Raw genomic sequence first — 22,868 nt, forward strand, 5'->3', positions numbered from 1 at the left:
CCCTGATATCCAGCCCCACTAATCATCAGAACACAATGCAGTGTGGACTTGTGTTCCCAGAGCCAATCTCCATCCAGGGCCAGGTGTGCAGAGGAGCTGAGCACCTATCCCCTCCATGTTCTGTACCTCTTCAGGTTCGGACCCTGCTCAATTGTGGCTCTGCCACTTTACCCTTCTCTGTGTGGTCTTCTCTTGTTCACCACATGTAGGTGGTCTGTTCTGCATTCTTCAGATCATTTTTAAGGTTAGTTTTATTTGTTATAGTTGCTTTCTTGGTGTGTGTGGGAGGAAGTTTCTGCCTTGCCCTCCTACTCTGCCATCATTTTTCCCCCTCCTCAGTCCTTAGATTATTTTCAAAGCCCTAATGAGTGACAAGTTTGGAGTTAAACAATCCTAGGTTGTTCTTGACCTTTTTTTTATTTCATTCAACAGTGTAGTCTTCTACACTTGTCCCCTCACACTAAATCCCTTTTTTCCAATATTTTATTGGAATATACTTGATACACAATATTATATTGGTTTCAGATGCACAAAGTGGTGACTCAATAATTATCTACATTACTAGATGCTGAGTATTTTGAGAATCATATCTGTAGTAAGGACTGTGCTAGGTGCTTTGTCTATTATGTCATTACTTTCCTGGCCCCATTCAAATTCACTTAGCCATGATGAATGACACATACTGAACTCAGCACATCTCAGCAGCTACCCAGTGACTTTCACCCCTCAGGTTATTTGCCCCAAGTTAAGTCTACATCCACTCTTCTGAACTGTAGCTTTTCTGAGGACTCTCAAACAGATTTAATTTGTAGAGAAAATATTTCTGGTCAGTAAATGGATAGCTATCTTTGCTATTAATTTTTCATACAAGAAAAACATACCATACTCCTTCTTGATAAGGACTGTGTTTTAGTTATATGTTGGCCCCCAGAAGTCTGCCATCATGTGTCTGGTACCTAGAAAACAATGAATGAGTGAGCTTGTTGATATCAATGAACATTTTTGTGAATAATTTGTCTCCTTTACAAAATTGTATTAATTCATTCTTTTTTGCAATATTGAAAATGGGTATTTGTAATGTTGGAAATGGCTTCCTGAGATAAAATCTTTTCCTAACTTTTTATCTTTGGACAAAATAGGTATTTAATATATGGGGAAAATCAAGGCGACTGCCAAATGATACACTGTAGAATAAGATCGCCTTTAGTCAGTCTCTAAGTATCCTTTTAAACTTCCTCTAAAAACATTATGATCTTTGAAATCTGGCACTTGGAAAATGCTCCTGGAAAACATGAGGAGAAAATACTAAACCTTGTTATTTGTGTACTTTTGAGAGTATGATTTTATAACAAGCTTAAATAGTTTCTTTAGTCTACCTAAAGTTGGCATTAGAGGGTTATGTCAGTCTTCTTTACCACATACCTGTTAAATTATATATTTGAATAAGAATGTAGTTAAAATACTTGCATATGTGCTTCAGATTACTTAATAAGTCAACAGGTAATTTCATATTTATCACAGTGATTTGTATTAATAAGATCACTAGTTATTCCAGGTAAGAACAATGCACTTTCCAAAACTCATTTGTTATCCATATTTGGAATTTACAGTCTAAAATCGTATGATAAATTAAAAATTTAAATTTAAGTAAATATTAATATTAAAAGAGAAAACACAGTCTCTTCCTAAAAGATTGCCCATACATTTAGTGAGAATTCAGATCAGAGTCTCTCTTCCAAGCCGTAATTGTGATTTTTAATAAAAAATTCATGTTTAATATAAAGGAAAAAGAGGTCAGATGGTTATAAATTTGTCTGATAACATATTGTATTCCCTGAACTCAAGATAATTTTACTAGTACTAGTAATAGTAATAATAGTCATATTATTCTGTATTTATCCTCATGGTGTGTTTAAAACTGATATCATCTATCTTCTTGGATTATGCTCTCTCACCTTTGTAACAAAATGTGGCTGAAATGGAAGGTTAAAAAACAAAGCAAAACAAAGAGTAAAATTATTAAAACTGCAGACAGCATCTCCCAAAGTAAGCTAAGGAAATTAGGTAAGAATTGCTTTTTGAAATACGTCCCATGTTATCAGCAAATTTCATACCATGACCTGCTTGTTTTCACTCTCCTTGTATTTTTTTATGCAATAACTATAAAAAACAATATGGAACGTGACCCTATGCATGCAAACACAAAGGTTCAGTGAAAAAAGTCATTGTTAGATTACTTACAGAAATCTCCAAATTCCTGGTACGAGCAATAGACCTCAGCATTCTCCACAACTGTGGCTACTTACATTCAGGTAGAACCAGAAAAAGATTTTAAAGATTCTAAACAGTAAAAAGATTATTGTGGCTTCCCATCTGACAGAGCAGCAGCAAGCCAAAATAAAATTTAAAACTAATAAAGAAACGGAATTTAAGAATATTTTTAATGAATCTACTAAATGTTGTATAACAGTGGAGAAACAAAATATTCCTTTACCGGAGACCTTAAGGCCTCTGGTTGAAGGCGTCCTTTAAGTATCCTTAGCACATTAAGACAAAGAACACTTATTCTAGCTAGAGCTACCGATTAATTTGCTTTTTCTTAAACATAGTCTTCAATACTTGTTATGTTTATGCTCTTTAGGACTACTCAGATTAAATTGCATTCATGGAAAATGTTTTGCTTTCCTTTGCCTTACCAATTCTCTTTTAAACTTCACTAGTGGTGCAATGTCCTCTGCATTTCTAACCACTAATCTAGACATTACTGCTGTATCCTGGGATTGGGGAGGTTGTAAAGGAATAAACAAGCTAAAGCATTTTTAATTTTGATATTTTCTGTTAATTTCACAGCTTCCCATTGAAGCTTTAAAGTTAAGGGAAAGGGATTATTGATAGCTTTCCTCCCTTTAGGCTTATTTTCTAGAAGATGATATCTTCTGACGTTTAGTAAATAAGACTTTGCTGGCTGCAATACCATCCCCGTAGCAAAATTTGTCAAAGTAGTTATCTAATTTATTAGTGCTTAAACAAATTTTGTACTTTTAACAATGAAAGATATTATTTAATGGGGAAATTTTAAATAGAAATGATCCTGTAGTTGTATTAGAAACTCCTAAAATGAATATTGAAAAAGAAGATATGCCAATTAATTGTATGATGGGAACATAGGGCAAGTTCTGGGGTTTATTTTGGTTTTGATGTTATAGATTCAGACTCCTTAGGTGAGTTTAGGATTGGGATTTTTACAATATGTTTATTTGTGTGTGAGTAGGGACAGAGACAACAGAAAGAAAGTTCTTTGACTTTGTTAACACTGAATATCTGCTTTTCCTAAATAATCATGCTGTCTCAAAATCATCTGCAACCCCATCATGTTTGACTCCCTTTACCCTCACAAGTTCATTGTAATAAACACAAAGAAGTCATTTAAAAATACTATACTAAATAATTTTCAGCACCATGATCTTTATTCACTAAAATATTTTGAAGAGCTATGAATTTTTTAATAGCAGAATTATTAACATTACTTTAAATCTTTTCCCACTTAGTAGTATACACTAGCTGGGAACCACCAGTGCTATGTAAATAGTAACTACAGTGAACTAATAATTCCTATGAAGTTTTGTAAGCTTTTCACTTTGTTAATTGAAGAATAGAGTTATATGCTCACCCTGAGTCCCCAAACTCTTTAGGAGAGTTAATATGAGGTCATTTATTTTGCATATTGCAAATATGAAGTGCCAAATAAATGCACCATGATAATAATAATGAGTTGCATTGAAGTTTAATGTCATATTTCCCATTTAATTATATTTTACAATTTGATTTAGCAAACTTTCCTCTTTTTATTAACAGCAGGAATCATATTTTCACTCAAGGAAACAAATGAATGTCATTAATGAAAAAGTTTTGTTCAAGTAGCATGCTTTCAAAATATGAGTCAATTCTTCAGTCATATAAATGAGCATGCTTTATATAGTGTTGAACAGGATTGTATAGACATTCATCCTTCTCCCTGACTTCAAGGAAGACCACACCCTAAGCACACTAGGAAAAATGAAAATATACCCATTCTTTAAAGGCTGAGATAAAATTTGATTCACCAGTACCTCTTATTAACTCCAACAGTCAGGTCACCCATTATCCCTTGAAATACAGTGATTTCTAGGCTATGCCTGTATCTCCTTTACTCTTCTTTTCAGCCCTACTTGGAAATAAAATCTATGTCTAGTCAATAGCACCAACTAAGATGATGCTTCCAATGTACTGGGAGACCATTAAGTACTGCAGAAGAAAAAAGAAAAGTCTTAAAAAAAGAAGGGGAGGTGTTATCTAAAGCCTTAAGGGAAGGAAATCATGTCTTGCTCATAATAGTTGCTTATTAATGACCTTCTATGAGGTTTCATTGCAGGGAAAGGATTTAAAACTTAATAAGTCTGCTAGTTCTCTGAGCAGTTTAAAGCATAGAGATATTTAAAGTTTTATGGCATTCTCCTGGGAAGCCATCATCTCTGCCTTTCCTCACATTTAAGATTTTAATTGCCTCAGTGTTTCAATAACAATTAAAACCTGTTCAGAAATTTTCTTTTCATTATCTCACAGCTTGGAGTTTTAATTTCAGAGAACCCTTCCTTAAGTAGGTTATATACCCAAAGTCTCAGAGGAATTTCAATCTGTGCAATATGGGATCAAGTTCCCAATTACTTTAGATCCTGGAGTGTTTCACCTGATTCTGTATATTAAGCAAGCAGAGCTTTCCAATGTTTCCATTTTCTTTTGTGCCACTAGTCTAACAATGTACTGACTTGATCACTTGACTTATTAGTCTGCATCAATCCAAAGAAAGTGTCCTCTGCTTTTTGGCATAAATTTGATTCAATTCCTATTCATGCCTTTTCAAATCCAATAAAGCTTTTAAGATAGATTGTGGCAATGTGCGACTTTTAATTTTTTCCTAAACTTCTTTATCCTTCAGAACATATCTTAAGAAAATTTTGAGCCTGATTCTCCCATTCCTATCTAGAAGAATACTAGAAAAAAAATGAATTACGTACATTAAAATGTAAACATTTTAAATGGGCATGAACCCATTTTCTCTGATAGGGAAGAAATACTTTTACCCAAAAAGAGAACAAGCGTTCATCTGCTCAGTCTTGCTGTTCTGTTCCTTGCCTCTGTTCTGATCTAGCTGTTTTTCTGGAATTCTACCTTTCGCTCATATCATAATCCTCACTCTTAAGTTTCCTCATATCTCACAATCAATCCGATTCCCCACACTTTGATCCTTATTTGCTCACATCTGTCACTCACATAATAATTGCTCACATAATAATTCAGCATTTTCCTATGCCTCTTATATTAACTGTACTGACTAACTGTATTAGTTTTCTGTTGCTGTGTAACAAATAACCAAAAACCTAGTGACTTAAAGCAACACCCATTTATTAGCTCATAGTTCTGTAGGTCAGAAGTCCAGGCCTTCCCTGGGTTCTCTGCTTAAGGTCTCAAAAGGATGAAGTCAGTGTGTCCACTGGGCTGAGCTTTTTCATGGAGATACTGGAGAACAATCTGTTTCCATGCTCTTTCAGGTTGTTGGTGGAATCCAGTTCCTTAGAGCTGTAGGACTGATGTCTCTACTTTCTTGCTGGCTGTCAGCTGCAGGCTGCTCTCTGCTCTTAGAATCAGGCCACATTCCTTTTCACATGGCCCCCTCCATCTTCAAAGCAAGTAACTGATTATAGAATCCTTCTCATGCTTTAATTCTCTGACACCTTCACTTAGAACACAGAGAAAATTCTGCACTAATAGGATGAGATTAAGTCCACCTGCATAATCTCTTTTGCCATATAAAGCAACAAACTCATGAGAGTGATATCTCATATTTACAGGTTCCAGTCACACTTAGAATGGAGGGGATTATGCAAGGCTGAGGGTCATTAGGGTTGTTCTTAGAATTTTGCCTACCACACTAAACCCATTATCATGGAAAACCTTCCAGTGGCTTTCAAAAGTATTTGATTGATAGCCATAGCATTGACTGTATTGTAGTGTGCAACTCAGAACACAGACACACACACACAATAAATGCTTCACAAAAGAGTATTCTTACCCTTACATGTGCAATAAATGATGGTATTTTCTATTCTCTTCTATTTCATAAAAAAAAAAAGATTACTGTGACCTACTAAATTTAGGACAAACCTTTTTTTTTTTTTAAACCAGATTGGGAAAGACAGTCACTTTTGTTTCCCTTTTTGGAAATTTGGAGATATGCAAAATTGATCTATCAAAATTGGGATGATAAAACATTCAAATTGAGCTATCTGTTATTTTTAATAGTGACTTACCCTATTCTCCTTTTTTTTTACATTAATGTCTCTGCCATAGGCACATAGAATTACTTTTCATGTAAAGAAAGAGACTTGGGAATTCAATATGTGCTAGCATAGACTGTTGCATGTAGATAAGAGCCTTTTATGCTGTGTAAGAACCACCACTGTGCCCTCCAATGTAAAGGACCTTTCTAAAGTAGTGATTGTGGTTGTCACTAGATGGCAGCTGTAAAACGTGTGTTGCCCCAAATGAAAGGTACCCACAGAACAGAGTCATATTTATTAAATTAGAATTCTATCTCACACATTCTATGGGATCTTCAGATTGTTCAACAATAAAGCAAAGACTAACATGCACTTAATGTCCTCCAGTTTTCTTTTAGGAACATTTATAATAGATTCTTTTTTTTGCTTTAAACTACAAATTTTTAATATACTCATCATACAACTCTAGCCCTCTAAGTGGTTTTGGATCTGCCAGACTTGAGACTGAAGTACAGTTCTTTCCAATAACCTTGTGCCTGATGAAAAATTGGTATATCATGAATCCTTCAGATCCCAATTAATTTTAACTTCTTGGAGAAGGCACATTTGACCAACCAATCTAAATTAAACTCTCTCATAGCCTGCTATCCTTTCCCTTCTTTGCACCAGTCAGAACTTCCAATGATAGGGAATTGGTGTGATTATTCATGTAAGATCTAGTGCATGTAATAGACATTTTTCTCTGTATAAAAAATGATCACGTCTAATTTGCCTATCATCATGTCACCAGCACTTAGCACAATGCCTGACGCAAAGCCCTCAGTTAAGGCTTATTCAATAAACTAATGAATGATAAATATGAACCTGGATTCTTTTTTTTTCATCCAATTTTTTTTTATTAGAGACCTTGTTAACACCTAGGCACATATGAGCTTTTTCTCAAGGAGAGCCAAGGACACAATGAATCACTTTACTCTCATGGCAAAAAGAAGGCAATCACTTTTAGGAATAGTTTCAATGTCTGCCACTACAACTTTTTAATGAAGATGTTGATTTTGAAAAATCTTTCCATAGCTATAATTTTCATGGAGGAAGAAAAGAAATATCAAGCTGTTAACCAAAGTGTTCTTTCTTACAACTGTGTTTTCTGTGATCCATCTGATTTTATATGACTGCCAGTTCCCTCATTAACATCAAAGATTGCTGCCACAGATATCAGTCTATTGCATTTCTTATGATTCAGTTATGAATTTCTTGGCAAGGAAAGCATGAGTGTACTGACTGGAAAGAGTATATAATATGAGCATAATGTATCTCTTCATTTCACTCAACAGTTTATACTAGCAGGTGATTTTGTACTCATTTGTATTCTTTCTTTTATAATAACATAATTAATGTAATGAAGCACTGAATTAGTCCTTGAAGTAGAATATAAATTTTGCCGGACATGCTACTCTAAGTCATTATGAATAGAGTGAAGGCATGTTATTCTACCTGCCTTTGTCAATAAAATAGCATTCTATCATATAAAGTTTGATGGACATAATGCACCTTCCCTCATCCACTGGCTATTCATTTTATTATTGTTTTATTTGAATACAAATGCCGTGCTGAAATAGAAGCCTCAAGAATGTTTTGTTGATGGGTGTTGAATCAATACAAAGATTCTAAGTGAATTGGACATGCTTATTTTTTCCACACCTGCTTATCATGCTTGTTCTGAACTTAAAATAACCCAGGTAGCTGACCCTTTTATGCTTATTTCAAGATTTAAACACAGAAGAAATAATTATGAACTATCAAATTTGATTTGCATAAATACACTCTCAGTTGACTTCGTCCTCTTTATAATAGGCTGGATTATAGTACCATCTTAAGTCTAAATCTATAGCTTTTGACAGTCCAGTCAAGAGAAGTAGTAACCAAGCAATCACATATAACTGACATATGATTTTATAAAATAGAAACATTAAGTGGTAATACATGGAAATGTAATTGTTCAGTCATAAAAAAAATTATTTTAAGATATGTCCAGGCTGTCTTTTTCTACAGTTTACTAAAAAGAACTAAACAAAACAAAAATTATTTCAATCACTATTGTATATAGGGAGCAAACACAAACTAGCATTGACTACCAGCCAGTCACCCTAACTTAGAAAAAGAAAACTCTAAGAACTCTCTATCCTTAAAATTTCAATTCAAAAAACTTAAGAACTATTTTAGACTGCACACTATGTGTCTGCTTTAAAAATGAAGTGATAGGAACTTCTTAAAGGAATTCTTTCTCAAAGATCATTATAGACATTTAGATTAAAAAGATGTATCATATTTATAAAGATGTATTAATAGTGCATTGTTTCAATGGGGCTACAAAACCTAAAGATCTTAAACATCATTTTAAAAGCCTACAGAAAAGGCCCATCAGTTTGAAACCATGGGCTCATATAGTCAATCATAGTGAATGTTCAGTAACCATTTATCTCTTGAGTGGATTGCGAAGAGCTGTCAAGTTCAGCTCAGGATGGCAGTACATTCCCACCTGTTATAAAGAGGATAAAGCTGACTGGAGAGTGTATTCTTGCTGAACCTGCTGCTAGGAAGCTATTTCTTCACTATAAGAAATAATTTCCCCTTTCAACAGGCTATTTATTGGTATATTACAGTTCATGACTCAAGTGAGTGACTTTGTATCTTTCCCTACATGTGTTTGGGTATCCCCCTTATTTGAATACCAGAGAAACCTTACTGATTTCAATTCTAGTCTGATACAAACACAGTCAATGAAGTCTTTCAGATTTCAACTTTGCCCCTTTATTTCAAGGTCAAACTATTTAGGTAAATGTGTCATAACCATTTCTAACTGGTTTGCCTCCCAATCTTTGAGGCCAAGCTTAAAGAAAGCTAGGTAAAATAAATTTTTGCTGTGAGTTGCTTCATTAAAAATATATTATTAAAGTTGCATATTAGAAAAGTAATCAAAGTTAACTAAAATAGGTCAGTAACTAATTATGTTACTCTGAACATGATTTAAGAATAGATAATTCTGATGGCTAATTTTTAGAATAATATACTCTCATTACATCAACATACCTCTTTATTTTAATATTTGCCAATCACTTAACGTTTTACAGAACAATTTCACATTTGTCAGCTTTTTGGCCATACACTAGATTGAACAAAGGCACAGAAAGATTAAATGAGTTGCCCAAAGTTACAAAGTTAAGAAGTAACAATCGGACTCAACCTTCCATCCTTGGACCCCAAAATTTGATGCTTACTCAAATGAAACATACTGTTGTCTTCCTTTAATAAAAATTTTAAAGTCAGCTTATCCCAGTACTGTATGTATCTTATCCTAAAGATTTAGAGACTTAATGTTCTCAAAAAGTTATTAACTGATGAAAAAATTTTAGTAGTATTCAGTTTCCACTAAAATTACTTTAGAAGTCACTTTTATTCCTTTGTCTTTGTTCTTCAGAGAAGTCTGGTAAAGCAGAGTTGATTTTTCAAGTTATTTAAAACTATTTAGGTTTATAATCAGATTTATATTAAAGTTTTTATCCTACAGAGAAGGCATTCTTAATTTTCTTATAACCCTACTATCTGTTCTAAGAAGTAAGATTAATTTCATTTTTAGAGGGCACACACAATACCTGTAAGTGTTGTTTTTTTCCCCCACAGGTTAATTTTGTGGCTATTTCAGAAACCCATAGCAATCCAGTTATTTTTCTTTCTGTAGTTACTTAACTGAAACAAATGTATAAAGTAGATTAATAAAAAAGTACTGCTCCTTCTTGAACAAAACAACAATCACAAAAAAACAGATGTTTAAATAGATGGTTTTTGAAGCTATTTTGGATAGTTTTCCTTTTAACAAACTAGTGTAATTTGAATTTAAAATTACTGTACATATTTTAAATTCTTAACAGTTAGGAGAGGAAACAATGTCTTCTGGGTAACTCCTGCAGTTCTGTTTCATTGTTAGCACCTTAACTGCTCTCATCAGCTTGTGTCAAAATTACTAACACAATTCTTTTATCCCAATTTTCTCCTAAAGTCCATTTTGAACATAATGTTAGATTTGTGGGCATCACGCCATTTCCCCTGCTCTAGTGTCTGTGGTGGCTCCCAAAAGCCTAAAAATTAAAAGACTGGATTACTCAGCTGACTTTTAGCACCCTCTAGAGCTCACCACAACCTGCATTTCCAGCCAGGTTGCTCAGTACAATTCAGTGTGTGTGTGCTGCCCCCGTATAGGCCACTGTCTTCTTTCACTCCATACTGTCTGTTCAGGTCCTCCACCCATTTTTTAACAGGGTTTTTTTTTGGGGGGGTGTTGAGGTGTATGAGTTCTTTATATATTTTTTGGATGTTAACCCCTTATATCAGTTGAGTCGTTTATGAATATATTCTCCCACATCACAGGATGCCTTGTGTTCTGCTGATAGTGTCCTTTGCTGTACAGGTTTTTAGTTTGATCCCACTTGCTCATTTTTTTTCCCCTTGTCCAAGGAGATATGTCCAGGAAAAAACTGCTCATGATTACATTCAAGAGACTTTTTTTCTAAGAGTTTTATGGTTTCATGACTTACATTCAGGTCTTTGATCCATTTTGAGTTTATTTTTGTGTATGGGGTTAGACCATAATCCAGTTTCATTCTGACAAGACTTTCTATATGTACTTAGCTGCATGACCAGGCCTGAGAAGGTATTATTGGTGTCTCTCAAACTGCAATTGAATACTTTATTGTTTCAATGGGGTGTCTCTGTTTTCAAAACAACTGGTAGGTAAATTAGACAATTTTAGCAAGATCAAAGGCAATGTTATTTTGTGAATCACTTGGCTTAATCTTAGTGATCCAAAGCTAAAAGCTATCTTCCATCCTATTTAAAACCTTACTTGTGGAGTTTTGTTTTGCCTACAATTGTGTCAATTATGCTAAAATCACAAACTGTATTAAGAATAATCTAGGATGATTGGTTGCTGCAATTATCTCCATACTATTTGTTTGAATACAGAAACTAGTGTTGTTTTCCAACAGAACAAAACTGCTTTCTTTACATTTTTATATAGTCATGGAATGTTCAGCATATCTAAAAATCACTTTGTTGCCCTGCTTTTGTTGTGAGTAAATTAAATAATCAAGAAAGCATCTGTGAGATTTAACAGTTTTGCATAAAAAACTTATGTTTGAGGAGAGTCCTGCCAGAGTTAGCTCCTGGAACAGTTCTGTATAACATGGTCATGTGGGGCTTCTAGACTAGGAATGAAAACAGATTTGAGAGCATTTCTCTTTCCCTTTCTGTCTTTTGTTCCCGCTCCCTCCCCACCTTCCTTCTTCCCTTCCTGACTTTCTTTCTGACTTCCTTTTTTTCAATATTTGAAGAGCCAGGTATTCAAGAATGCATTCCAGAGTAGCTTTCTACTGCACTTAATTTTGTACTCTCTGACATTTCCTTCACTTCTTTCACTTAAAGCAAATATATGAGACATCGGTACTAAAAGTTATGCATAAATTCAAGACTTTTAATCATCTGTGACTCTTAGAGGCTCTTTGTCCTTGGTAAGGCTAAGCATCAAAGGACTAGAAAGAGAATAGGAGACTTGCTTCTAAATCTTGGCACTGACAAAAATTAACGTAAGTACATTGCCCAAGTCATTTATCTCTTCTGGGTCAGTTTCCTCAACTATCAATGAAACAGGAAGTTGGATGGTCTTCAAGTGCCCCTTTTCGACACCTTTCCTGAGGATATCCTTATTCAACATTGAGATTGGCAGGTACAATGTTCAGTTTGGGGAATTTAATAGTTTCTTATAAGAATCTAAAAACCACTTTAAGGGTTAATGGTTCAGAATGAAAAAGTGTAGACACTGGAATGGACAATTATGTAATTGAATCCTGCTTTACCTCTCACTATCTGTATGTGGCATTTTAACATCTCAATTTATTTTTTAATCTGGTATTCCACTATTGTCATGGTGAAGACTAAGTGAGAAAAAGTATATGAAAATTTTCCAGTGTTTGGCATTTAATAATAAATTAGTAAATGGAAACAATTATTATGCATCCCTTTTTCATATTATTTTCATTTTGAGAAATTTCTGCAGGGATTACTAGATAGAGAAGATTCTTTTTTTTTTCTAGTTATCTTGGGGTTACAGATGGTGACTTAGATAGTAACACTTCCCAGTGTATACCTCTATGACAGAGTCAGGGTCATGAACTTTATAAAGTTCTATACTAACAGCTTCTCTACAAGGTATCAAGCCAAAAGGGTTGTGGGAAGCTGATGAATAAGTTTTCACAAATGTTGGCATGAGCTGGGTACTTGTTATATTAATGTACCCAGTTTTGGGCAAGTTAATTGCAATGACCATTTAGAATAATCTCTGGCTTTCTCTGAGTAGCAGGTGTTTTGTGGTCTGCAGAATTTTTCAAACCTATATATATGTGTGATATAATGTAATTGGCTATGGAGACACTATTGCCAATTCTTCTATCTTTGGCTTTCATTTTTTTTAGTTGCTTCTCTATACAGATGGTTGTAATTTGGACCAAAATATTTTAGTAATTTAAAATAAGATTTTAAAACTCAAGAAATCTTTTTACAATACCAAGTAATGTGGTAACAACTGATTTTATTTCAGAACCCCAATACCAGCAGAGGGTAGGAAAAAATTAAGTTTGGAGAGAGAACAGTAGTGAATACATAATCACAGATTGTTAGTCAGTAACCTTAAAGAGAGAAATAATTTGCCAAAAGCAGTTTGCATAACTTTTATTCCTTTATCTGTAGAAGAAATAAGTAAAATCTTCAAAACATTTAGAAGTTATATCAATTTATTTTACTACAAATTTTCAAGAAAGAATTGATAATCAATGGAAGGTATAAGAATGTAATTTCTACATGGGCAGGGGTCTTTATTTACTAGTGTATTCTGTTGGGGAGAGGGAAATTTCCTCCTACTCCTCTTCATTCTTTGGCTGGTCTAATAATCATTTAACATAACATAGGACAAATTAACTAGAGAAAAGCAAATTTAATTTCATATATATGAGGGCCCCAAGGATATGAGACCCAGTGACAGTCAGGCAGTTGAGGCATATATACAGTCCTGGGCCAAGGATAAGTAGGTAAGGGTTTGGGACTACAAAGGGAAAGAAGACAATTCACAAGGAGATGAGAAGAGCAAATGTTTTGTAAAAGTCTAATATAAGAAAAGGTGTCTTTGGTAATAGCTCTCTTCCTGGTACAGTTTCCCAATCAGAATTGTTTTATGAGGTTAGGGGGGAGTTAAAAAGCTCTTCTTGAGTCTGTTGGGCCTTGATTTTCTTCAGTTTGAAAATCCACATACCAAAGTGGCATATTCTGGGGTGGCCTACTCAGAAACCCATCAACTCCAAATGTCTGGAATATTGCCAAGCACATAGTAGACATTAAATAAATTGTTAAGTAAATGAACAGTCCCCTGATGAACGCATGAACTCTTTGCTTATATTGTCTTCCTAAATGTGCTGGCTTTTTATTCCTAAAACGTTCTTCTAGAACCTTGGCCTTGCAATTTACTAGGAAAAAGTGTTTAATCTCTTTGAGCCTAGCAATTTTTTTTTCTGAAAAATGAGTTGTAGAATATAAATTAGGAAAAACTAATTATTATAGTATCTGGTACATAGTAGGTAGTCATTTAATGTTTGTTGATTTTGTTTTATTAGCACTGTACCTGCATTTTGAAAAAATAGGGCCCTATATCTTTAAGCTAGAAATTATTTCTGAAATAAAGAAAATAGACCTCCCAGTGACAGCTTTTTAAATGTAGCAATAGAAGTAATAATACCACCTATAATTTACTTAAGAACAGATGTTCATGTTGATACATATATTTTTGTTAAACAAATTCATAACTTAGTCAAGCATTATTTACATGCCATTTCTGTGATGTAATGAAACAATAAAATGAGAAAAGAATAAAATACTGTTGTTAACATATTTCCTGGCATGATTTAAAAGGTCTGTAAAGTAACATGTGAAGCAAAAGTGTTACACCATACCTTAATAGTAATTCCTACTGAACATATTTTCCTTTACAAATTTGCTGAGTGAACAGATATTTCCAATGAGAAATTAATATGTTTAATCAATGCAAATTTTCAATATATTTCATCACCGACATTCAAAATTGTGCCCAGTCATGCGTGATGGAACCAACTTTGAATTTACAGCTACTAGAGAAATGCATAACTAACTTAAATACTGTAGTATGCATACTTCATGTATAGCTGTCAGGAAGCCTTATTTATAGTCACCTTCCTCTAAATGATCATACTGTTGCCCTGCAAGATTTGAAAAGACCTTTAACAAATTAGAGTTATGCCCTGTTTTCAGTGAATCACCATTATTGCACTCAAGAGCTTAGATGAGAGAGGTCAAGTTGTTGTAAGCTGTTGTTAAGTGGAGAGGGTGATACTGATAGAAAGACTTTAATGAATTGGTACTGGAAATGTGATTTACCCAAGGACTGCTTTTCTCAAAATGTATTATCATAACATCCACTGGGAAAATGATCATCAAAAAGAAAGGTGCTTGTAACTCTGGGGAGAGGAAATCTCAGGGCAAAATACCTAGCTGAAACTGAAATCTGTCAAAGGGAGAAATAAAGCTTAAAACCTGTTTATTGCTTACAAACTGCGGTGGGGGGGCCATCTCCTTTCTGCTCTGGCAGAAGCAAGTAAAGCCTCTCCCCAACCTCTCAGGTTCAGATAAGCCCTGGGTTGTCCAGGTAATTACTCACTGATATGGAGATGAACTACTTCTTTCCACCCCTTAGGAACGCCTGTTGATACAGAGATGCACTAAAGCCAGCTGAAGAGATTCTGGAAATTCTGCAATTTTACCCACAATGCCTTACATAATTTTATTGTATCTAGAAAGATCGATTTTTTTCTAGGGAAAAATATATCATCCTCATCATTTTAGGAGATGGTTAAAATAATGTTTTGTGTTTTGTTTTTGTTTTTGTTTTGATCAGCTGAACTGATGGTACATTAAGGTGCTAAAAAGAAAAATTAGATAGGGCATTAAAAAATGAAGTATGCCATCTTTCAGAAAACTGATTTTTCATGCTATATAACCTGAGAACATAGATCATTTGTGTTTACAATTTCTCTTGAAAAACATGACTGTGTATAAACATGGTATTTTGTAATGTATAAAATTGTTGAATCACTGTTATACACCTAAAACTAACATAATGCTATATATCAACTATATTACAACAAAAAAAATGTTTAAGTCCCTTGAAAAATCCACACACATGACAAAAAAATATATTGTTTAAAACAAATACACACAGTTGTGGAAACAATAGTACTATGATCCTCTATATACACATCACCCAGATTTAATAATTAAAATTTTGCAATAATTGGTTTATCAGTCCCTTTTTTTTCCTTTTCACTCTCTTTGTTGAATTATTATAAATTGTTTTGCTTTACTTTAGTACATATTTCTAAAATTGCGGGTTTATTCTGATATAACCATGATGCAATTAACCACACATAACAGTTTTAAGAATAACTCCTTGATACCATCTAATGTCCACTGTACAATCAGGTTTTCTCAATTACCTCAGAAAATCTTTTTTTCTTCTAAAAATTTACTTTAACTTTGTATGAACCTGTAGAGTAACATGTTGCTATTTTACCAAAATCGCGTACAGTTGGTCTATAGCACAGTATGAGTCTATGTGATAGAAAACTGTGTCTATACTGCACCCAAGTGGGTGGAACAATCATTACTGCCTATATATAGAATAATCTTTCAGTGATATGTAAAAACAGGTGTTGCTGTTGTGAAGCATCTGTTATTTCACAAACAGCTTATTTTTTCCAAATTAGCAGTGATTAATATTTCATAGATATTTAATATTAGGTAAGTTAATTCTCCTGCTTGAAAAATATGAATGAAAATTTTCGAGCACTAAAAGGGACTTTGAATCATCATAAATGGTTTCAACTTATGAAATAATGGTGCTTTAGAGGATGACAATAATGAAATTTGTACCTTCCCCCACATCCAACACACATAGATAGACACACACACATACACTTTGAAATCACGAGCCAAAAAGGTTTGAGGATTTATATTGGTTTGAACTTCTTGACAGATTTTGTTTTATAAATTGAGTTGTATAGGAGGTACTCTGCGAGGTTAACTAGCAGAATTCTTCATGCATCTACTTAGAAAAAAAAGTAAAAACATATTACGTGTCATCTGTGGTCTGATATTTTAGCTTTAATGTCACTGAGAAGAATTACAGAATAGGTAGATCTGTTTTTCTAAATATTGACACCATGTAATATAAAATTCACAGAATTGGTGCAAGAAACAGAGTATTTTCAAAAATAAAAAGGAAGAAGAATATACAAAGCAGTAAACAGATTTTAGTTGAGCATTACACCACTTAAGCAGAAGTCAAGCTTTAGACGTCCACCAATCAGGCCATTGCTTTGTATACTTCACTTTTCTGTAAAGTATTCTAGGCATAAATTTTTTTCAATCATAAATCTCAGTTAAATACTTTTGCTTTAAATTTTGTGAGTCTGTGTAGTCTACTCTTTGAGAATGAGGCATGTACTCAGGATTCATTTAAGGAAGTAGAAAGAAGAGATGGAACAGAATACTTTCCCATGAACTTGCAGGTTTGCAGGCTGCATTAAGAGAATACTCAAGTTAAAAGTCACTGTCACACTCCTTTGAAATCAAGAGACTTTCTCAGATGAACATCATGTCTTACATTTCATTGGCAGTAACAAGAAATAGAATTTAATTGTAACTAAACATAACCATTTAGAAGCATCTTATCTGTAAAATAGCATAGAATAATGTCAAATGTTGCTGAAAATTTGAATCACAGCAGTTCAGAACTGGAGGGGTAGAGATCCTCTATTACAACCCCTTCATGTCATATATGAAACAACTGAGGCTCACACTGGTTCAGTGACTTATCCTAAATCACACATCAACTGTATGGTAGAGTCAGGACTAGAACCCACATCACCTACCTTCCAGCCTAGTGTCCTTTATGCTATCTGCACGTATTTCACATCTAGGGTACCAAATGATACTAGAATGAATTATACATTATATAAATGATTAATTATACAATTGCTTTTGGTTCTGACTCAATTTTCTGTATCTGTGATACATTTTATTTTCACATTATTAGCCTGTTATTTATAGGTATTATGGAATTTTGCTGACTTACATGCATTGTTTAATGCTACATTATAAAACATAGTAAGTGTCTTTATTTTTTAGATGGGACCACAGAACCAGGAATAATCTGATCCTTCTCCTACAAAGTGGATTTTTGTTGTATATGTCTCTTCCCTTTATGTAGGTGATTCTGAAGCTGTGAAATGAAGAGCTTTTGGAAAGGTGAGGAGTTAAGAGTTCATTCGGCTGTCCAGATGTATCCAAGTACCCCGTTATTTGGCAATAAATACATCTGGGCAACTGATTGAACTTTTCGCTTTTCATGACTCGACTGTAACACTCTACAGCCAGAGGGGCCTGCTATATAACCAAAAGTTTGTCGTCTCTTAATCTAATGAGATTTGGAAAGTGGGAGTCGCTTATAGGGGAGGAGATGCCAATGAAAATGTAAATTAGAACCCATTTGGGTTTGCAGCTAACTTGAATTTTAAGTATCTTAGCAAAAAATGTAGAGGATTTTTTCCCCTGGTTTGCAAAATTAAAATCGACCTGACTGTCTGGTCTGGAACTGTTTCCATCAGTGACACTTGTTATGTACTTAACTCACCAGTATAAACGAACTGTATTTTTTATTGTGATTGAGAATATGCAATAGTAAATGCTGACTACTATAATTACTATATGAAAATAGTTTTTAAATACCTAACTTCAATCTATGGCAACATACATAGGCCCATGTAAAATATTTCCTCCAGTCACTCTTTATCCCACTGGGCCATTTCATTTTATTCACAGCAATTCTTGCTCTCTGAAATTATTTTTTTCAATGCTTATCATCTGTATCTCCTGCTAGAAATGTAAGCTCCCTGAGAGCAGGGGCCTTGTCCACCTTGTTTGCTTCTATAGGCCCGGCAACTGCATAGTGCCTCGCGCATAATAGGCAAGCAATAACTATCTGAATATGTGAAAGTGCTGTTATACAGAGGTTTCTGTCCTGTAAGTCAGTTGGAGTTGGCCTGCAACACAAAGATTTAGCATACAGTTTGCTCCATGAGCTCTGCTGTTCAAAAGCCTTCGGTTTGCTCTGCTGTGTGGATATTGATGCTGAGATAATTCAGGGAGAGTTCTGCTACTACCTATGGAGCAAGCAGCTTCAAATCACTGGGCACTCTGCCTACCAATCCAGATTCTCTCAATGTCTGTTACTACTATCAAGGAGTGATTTTTGTAGCTATGTCAACTCTAACAATTTGGAAACTGCTGTTTTTCAAGTCTTATTTTAGATAATGGAATAGGTCTAGCTGTGAAAAACTTAGAATCTTAGATCCTGTAGATTTACTAGTTAACTATTTTGGGACATCTCACTAAAAATAACAGTGATTACTCTCCTGAAAATGTAAAACACAAGCAGAAGCAGTGAGTAAATACAAATAAGGAGAAAATGTTTCATGTTTCATTTTCATTCGAAGCACAAAAAGGACAGCTAAATCTGTTTAGACAACCACTTATATTATCTTGAGGGGGTGAGAGAAGGAAATGACAGTAAAGACACGAGACCTGCATTCAAATAGTATGATCTTATTACCAGATCTAATGAAATGCCCAGGAGAGACCCAGAGTCTCATCCAGTTAATGTCCCCATGGCCTTCACTTTCAAAAGTGACTCAGTTTGGAGAAGAAATTATAAAATTACCCAACATATATAATTGCATATGCAGAACTGTTGGCTTTCTCTATGGCACACTATGAGGGACTGTTCAGTTCTGTATCTGAAGTGCTGCCTTCTTAAACAAACCAAAAAAAGATGCAGTAAACAAGTTGCTAGTGTTGCCTTATCCTGTTATATAGATGCTTGACTTAGTAAGGGACTAATCATTCCCATTGAAGTCTAGCTTGAGGCTTTTTGCCCAATATAAAATAACATTTTCTGGCAGAGCAGATTGCTAAACATTAGGAGGTTATGAAATTGCCTCTCCCAGCAGCTGTTCTAAAGAATAATTATCAAATTTCTTGAAGTGGCTTAAATATAGACCTGTCTGAAAGTAAAGGACTGGTTTATTTGATCAATCATAACTTTTCAGCCCTGAGAATTCTGTGAATTTGTAATTGTAGACTAAATTAAGACCTTATACTTGAAGATAGAAGATTGGAATTAATTTATCATCATAGAATCAATTTCTAAATGAGCTTAACATGCTCATTGAAGAACCTGTGTTGACTGGTGGAAGAGCAGTCTTTAAGTGCATTATTATAATAACTGCATAATTTAATAACTGTCCATTAAAATCATAGTTATTATCTGATTTGATGAGAGTTGGTAAAGGTGAATTTTAGTATGACAATGGTATGTTTTATTAGAAAATCCCTACAGCACATTTGAAGTTGAAAGGAAAATTCCTATGATACTCATTAGTCTTAAGGTTAATTTTTAAAAAATATATTTCCCCCCAAAATATTGTAAATCTGTACCACATTAACATAATCTTTTCAGCACTGATCTGAACATTTGTTACTAACTCATTTTTGATCTAGCCATCTGCTGAAAGCTCAGTGGCTATTGTAACGAGAGGGATGACTTATGAATTGAGTCCATAAATTCTGAACAATGACAATTGACAAAAATTAAACCTCTATATGTATTATCATTTATTCAATTTCTAAATGCTTTATTATTAAAAAGTCAGACAAAAATTATCTCTGTGGACTGTCTCTTCTATAATTTTTAAAAACATTCAGTGTCAGCTTTAGTCTTTTCAGTCTGAGAGTAAATAATCTGCTGCCTCATAATGATGCATGGAATTTCCAGAAATCTAATGTAAACGATGTCTTTTATGGGTTAATCTACACCCCCCAAATTTTGTTAAAACATCAGGTAGAAATGCTGGCATTTTCTTCTTAGTCTCATCAGTATTATGTATGACCAGGTCTGGGAAAGAAAGAATAAGAAAGTTGAATGCTTGAATTCACAGTTATTGTGTTCATGCAACCATGAAAATCCATTATCAAAGTCTGGTGGAGTCTGAGAGGTATGTAGATCAGAGCATTTAATTAGCATTGTTTTGGGGGTTCATTGTTTCTTTTATTAATTTATCTTATCCAAGACTTTAAGAGTCTTTGCAACCCCTCCCCTTTTTGTACAATTACTTGCAAAATATTTCTCATTGCCAAATATCACAGTGACCTGGCCTTTGGGGCTACATGTAATGTACCATTATTTACTTCACAAAATTTATAAAACTTATTCCTGTCTATCATATCACATCTTTAAATTTTACCACCAATCCAGGGGCATTTTCTATCAGGTTTAGTCAGCTTTAGAAAGATGCAAATATTAACAGCACAGAGAGACATTATCTTGCCTTCAAGGTATTTTAGTAAATTGGAGCTCTATATATGTAATAAAATTTTGTAATTATTACTTGTGCTTCTCAATTAATGAAACTAGAACTTAGAAAAATAAATATTGGTTAGTTTTTTCTGCTTATATTTCCCAGGAAAATATACATGTAAAAAGGATGACATAGTTGATGATTTTTAAAGAAATACAATATTTTGAGTAACAATAGTGGGATTCTACCATAGCTGAAAATATGGACAGTATAATGTTTAATGAGATAGTTATCAGTTCAAGCTATGGCCAACATAATTTCAATTGACTTGCTATAATCTATTGGAGTGAAGCATATTTTATTTGGAAACTTTTAAATTATACTATCTTTGGATAGTTAAAAAATAAAAATTGAAAACAATGTTTATATTTTATTACTGGGAGAAGGAAAGGATTTTGATGTTTACTGAGGGATAAGAAGCAAAATAAGAACTTTTTGTCTCCCTTTGCCATTTTTTCTGTCACTTATTGCCAGACCACCCAGAAAAAAGGATTTATGTGTCGTCTGGCAGGATTTTATGGGCTAGAAATAGTTTGACTAATCATCTGAGTAACGTCACTCCCTCTCTCCCACTGAATATTTTGAGTTCCTAGATACTGGAGGCCATATTTTATGTATTACTGTAGTTAAGGGGATGATTTTGACATAGATTTTTGTTAGGTAGCACTGATAGCACTTACAGTAAGAGCTGAGGAATAAGAATAGTTAAATTTGTAGGTAGAGTGATGAAAATAAGTCTATTAAATGAGATGGAAAATATAAGGAGGTGCAATTTATTCTAGCAAATTTTATTTCCAAATTTCTAAAAGAAGCTAGAAAACACTAAAAAAAAGATTATTGACAGTTTTATTATACTCCTTGAAAATATTTTTAAATGAGGCAAAACAGATGATCTTTCAATGTTACTCCATGTTCTCAAGCTATTTTTTTTCTCTCTCTCATCCCTTTCTCCCTCTCCCCACTCCCATCACATGTACACACACCTAAATTTTTCATAGTGACACCACACTGAATTCAAATTTAACATCACTATCCTGAATCTTGTAATAGCTTGTGATCCCAGGAAATGATACAGTTGGGTGTTTGGTGTCTGGAGTATAAACAAAATCCTAAAGTAGAAGATAAAAAGGAAAGGCATGATGGGGAACAGAAAGCTTTACTCACTCTATTCCTAGTTTAAAATCTACACAAAATAACCACAGGGTCTCCATGTTAATCATGAGAATACACACTGAGTACTTCTTCAATGTCAATGTAAAGATTGATAGTGACATGTACCACTCTGTAAAGATGTCATTTCCACAAGGAACATAGCAAAGATTCTCAGCAAATTTGTATCCAGTCTACTCCTGGCCAACATTTTAGCATACTGAATTACAGTGAGTGTTAAGTGGTAAATAAGCTGCTATGTAAATGTTTGGTGAGGTTTTCAATGTTACAGATAGCTCCTTGAAAAATAGACTACAGAAATCAAAGCTTTTCACTCTGAAATTCTTTGATAAGTTCTTTGGACAGTTTTTGTGTTTCTTTCTTAGGACCTTTGAAGATGTATTGTCATGTCTTAATCAACACAAGAAAGTAAAGATTTTTGTTTCAATCATCTAGTGCAACTGACTTTTTGTTTGCAATTTCCAGCATTATTCCATGTGCCTGACTGTAACATACTGTCTGTTGATTACTAACTAACTGGTACATACGGTGGTTGCTATATTTAATATAGTAAACTTGATCAACTCATTTATTTTGGTATAAACCTGTTGCTGCCCTCTGGAGAATATTGTTGGTTAATGCAAAAGTGTAAATAAAGTTATCTATGTAAATGCAGATTGTTCCAGTTAGAAAACTAGAAATTGTACAAAATATGTTCACTTTATAGAAATGATTCAAACTTCTAGTTTTCCAGGTTCCTATAAGATGAACCCTTTTTACCTTATACACACTGCAT

At 33.9% G+C, this 22,868-nt stretch overlaps 1 protein-coding gene across 1 annotated transcript in view; it reads left to right on the forward strand.

The window, feature by feature from the left end:
* HTR2C (5-hydroxytryptamine receptor 2C) overlaps positions 1 to 22,868 on the forward strand; it is a 412,057-nt gene that overhangs the window by 204,981 nt on the left and 184,208 nt on the right. The window lies entirely within an intron of this gene.

This window comes from Manis javanica, chromosome X (genome assembly GCF_040802235.1).
Source record: "Manis javanica isolate MJ-LG chromosome X, MJ_LKY, whole genome shotgun sequence".
Lineage (NCBI taxonomy): Eukaryota > Metazoa > Chordata > Mammalia > Pholidota > Manidae > Manis > Manis javanica.